This window comes from Falco naumanni, chromosome 17 (assembly GCF_017639655.2).
Source record: "Falco naumanni isolate bFalNau1 chromosome 17, bFalNau1.pat, whole genome shotgun sequence".
NCBI classification, from domain to species: domain Eukaryota; kingdom Metazoa; phylum Chordata; class Aves; order Falconiformes; family Falconidae; genus Falco; species Falco naumanni.
Window position 1 is genome coordinate 6,909,684 of NC_054070.1, and position 4,016 is coordinate 6,913,699.

A 4,016-nucleotide genomic window follows, 5' to 3' on the forward strand; every position below is an offset into this window, starting at 1 on the left:
CCCCGAACAGACAGAAAACATTTCAAGCCGCAAATCTTCCCACTGGAGTTGAGATTTGTGTCAGTGAGCACTGTGATTTCCAGAACAAGCTCTCAGCAATAAAGGAAACCTGAACCCCCCCCCAAGACAACCTCAAGGTTTTATTACTAGGATTACATTTGTTTAGAAAATCTCTTTTTTTTTTTTTTCCAAAACGTTGAACCTGCGCAAGCTCATCAGACCTAACGGCAGCTGTGGGCTGAGCCCCCGGAAAAATCTGTCTGAGCTTCTCACCTCGCAGTGCCGTGCGTATTTGTACAGTCCACATTTCCACTTTGGTAGAGCAAGCGGCATCGTGCAAACAGACACGATTTACTGTTAGGCTTTTAGGTATTAGCTCACTGTTTTGGAACTTGGCAGCTAAAGAAACGACTCCTCCCTGCTTGGCTTTTGCAAGGGGGATCGGAGGAGGTCACCAAAGCTCCTCTTCTTGTCCATCTCCAGCTCCCACCTCGCAACAGCTCTGTGGGATTTGATTTCATTCCTTCCCGCCCCATTGTGCAGCAGCATCCCGCAGCAGCATCCATCCCGCAGCAGCATATCTTGGAGCAGCCCACGTACCCCCAGGAACAGGACAAACGCTCCTGAGCCTTCCCTGCTCAAGTGCTACACGGTCAGAGCCGCCACTGCTCACACCCCAGTCACCTTCTTACCTGTTCTACCTCTGGCACCTTCTTACGCCAAACGGCAAGGTGCCACCCTGCACCCTCCATCCGAGAGGCACAGCCTTGCAGTTCAGGCAAAGATGGGACCTCGGGTTTGAGGTCTTGTGCCAGCCGCCCAGCACAGTGCAGGGACCCCACAGCTCCAGCCTCTCCTGCCTCCGTTACACCCACGGGGGGAGGGGAGACGGCACCTCGACAGCCCATCCTGGTTTACAGCCCCCAGCCCATAACTGCAGCTCAGCATCATTTACACCTTGAAATAACACGACACGGAATTCCAGCCCGATTCCTTCCCCCACCCGCTGGACAGCGAGGGAGCATCCCAGGCGCTCAGCTCCAGGGCCCATCAGCTGCAGAGCCAGACACGGCACTGCCTAAAGGCGACCAGGCTGCTCGGCCACAAAACCCAACGCTGGGCTTGTTCTGCCCTGTCCAGCCCGCGGGCAACCGCGAGCTATGGCAGCGTAAAAGTCTCAGGGACAGAGCACCAGAGGTGATACGGGATGCTCAGGGTGAGGGGTGCCACAAGGCCAGGCTGGGTCCAGCGGTGCACCCCGCATCCCACGGATCGCACCGGCAAACTTGCCCTAACCCTTGCTCTTCACCGCCCGCACAAGGACAGCGCGTCAGGTTTTGCAAATGCCTTTAAAGCACCATGAAGAGATGCAGCCTACCAGGCGTTTCTAAGACAACTCAAATGTTTCCTCCTGACAGATACAACATCGAGCCGTTTGCCAGACACCAGCACGTAAAAAAGTGCTTGTTTAAGCATTTTTAAGTGCAAAGGGGTGGGTTTGCACCAAGCAGAGGCAGCTCCGAGTTCCACTTTCAGCCTCTCACGTTACACTTTGTGCAAACGCCGCTGCACAGTGGTAAGTGTTTTGCTAACTTCTTGAAAAGACAAAAGTTTTTCAGTCAGTGCATCTCCAAACCACAACATGTGCCGACAGTTGTACCGTGCTGCTGGCCCAGGGCTGCGGCTGGAATCAGCCACGTGGGACCTGCAGGGCTGCCGTGGGGAAACTCCATCCAGGCTGCTGCTCCTGCACGCATCCCTCCTGGCAGCACCCTGCACGGGGCTCAGCTGAACCCCATATGCAATGGAGGGGGGGAAGAAAATAGAAAAAACAACACAGGTTGACAAAAAGCAGAGCAAGCCTCTTGTAATCCTGATTTCAAGGTCACCAGCAGCTGAGGCGTGGGAAGAAACTTGGGACTCCCAGGGCCAGAAGACTCGCAAGAAGGGACAGAGCTGTGTACCACCCCGGGACCCGCAGCTTCTGGATGAGGTTGAAGCTCCAGGTCCTTCAAGGGCTGATGCTGTCCCGTCCCCCTCCCCACTACCACTTGCACATCAGTTCCTGTCCCTGAACCTCAAAATTTGCCCTGGGTAAGCTGAAGGGAAACATTTCCACAGCAGCAGCAAGAGCTCGCCGGGCTGACTTCAGAGGAGACACGTGAAGCAGAGGCAGGAAGGAAAAAGCAGGACCCACAGGACAGTCTGTCTGTCCAGCGGGACCCACGGACACCGGGCAGCCCGGCAGGGCAGGCAGGTCTCACCAGCACCAACGCAGAATCCTCCCAGGCCAAGCGATGCTCGAAGCGGTGGCTTTGATGAGCTGCTCAGCACCGGGGCGATGCTGGGGAAGCCCCCGGGACCAGCCCCACTCTGCCCTTAGCACCGGGGGTCTCACACGAACAGCTGGACACAGCGCTGGGGTCTGGTGCAGCACCCCAAACCCAACGGCACAGGAGTGAGCACTGGAGAAGATTCAGACTGAATTTCACCCAAATGTAGATTGAAAATACCTCTGGGGGCTCCTGCAGCCTGTTGCATCCCATCAATCCCATTAAAACCAGCAAGAGGCAGCACAAGAGCCAGGGGTGATGATGTGGTTTGAGCAAAGGAGCCCCCAGTAACTGGGGGGAGCATTGGGGTACCCCCTCCAGCTCACCATGGCTGGTCCAAAACCTGCATCCTCTGCACCACAGCCCGCCTGCAGCCAACCTGCATCGTAGGGTGCACATCCCACCCCACATTTCTGTATCCCTAAAAGCCCAGAGGTACCAAGACCCTCTCCAGCAGGGTAGGAAAGGTTGGGAAACCCCCCCCGGCCCGCAAGTCCCCTTCCCACGCCCCCATCCCCAGCACTTACTGTCCCATCCCGGAGCACCAGCTGCTTCGCCCCAGGGATCTTGTGTGGTTCCAAGGTACCCAAGTGCCGCAGGCGAAGCAAAATCCCGCAGCCGGGTCAGCGGAGAGGTTTCGGCAGCTCTGGCAGCGGCACCGCAAGGCTCATTCAGCCAGTGCTGTTGGAAAATACAGCTCCATCGGCCGGAGCAAAAATTACCCCAGCTCCATGCATGAAATAATGAAACAAATAATCAGATAAAGCCTTCGGTGCCACGCACTCGGAGCCCTCCTGCTCCGCCGATTGGCAAAGCTCGTGGGCAGCGCTCTCGTACTCCCACCTGCCCAGCGCTCAGCTCAGGGACCACAAACTCACCCAGGGAGATGCTTGGGGGTCCCCAGCCTGGGCTCAGAGCCTGGTCCTGAGTCCCCCAGGGAAAAGCCCCACACGGGGGAAGCAGAGAAGTGATGGCTTGGAGTCAAACAACCTACCAGGACCCGTCCGAGCCCCTCCACAGCCCCCGCTGCTGCACCTGCATGCCCCGTGCTGCCCACCCCAGCAGCCCCCCACTGCTGCCCCACCAGCAGTAGCAGGAGGAGGGTGAGCAGGGTGAGGAAGGCATCTGGGGATCTCGCCACTTCCTCCCCTCCCGCAAACACTGCAGCCGACGCTGGTACAAGCAACGGCAGCAGCTCCCAGCACCCCCGCAGCCATAAACCCCAGCACCGCACCCACTGCGCACCCCGGGGCTGCCAGCCCAGAGGTGACAGCGGGGACCCGGCACGGCCGGCGGCAGCCCCGGTCCCCAAGGCCACGCGTGGTCCAGCACCCACAGCCAGGCTGCCATGCTGGATGCGCAGTTCCCCCTGCCGGTGCCCGGGCACAGCACCCACGGCCACGGGTCCCACGTCCCCGAAGCCCCAGCCAGGAGGGGCACACATGCTGGGGAGGCAAGTAACTGCAGCGGCCGGGACAGCCACAGCCACGAGGTCTCGAGCGCCTGTCCCCAGGCAAAGGGACTTTGCAAGGACCAAAATGTTGCGTCCTCAGAGAACAACCTGGGGGAGCTCAGCCTCTTGGGTGGAAAAAAAGCAATTTCAAGACATCAGGAGAGCGGCCGCCCAGCCTGGAGCACCGGGGTGTTTCTTTGCAGCCACGCAAGCAAGGAAGAGAGACTGGG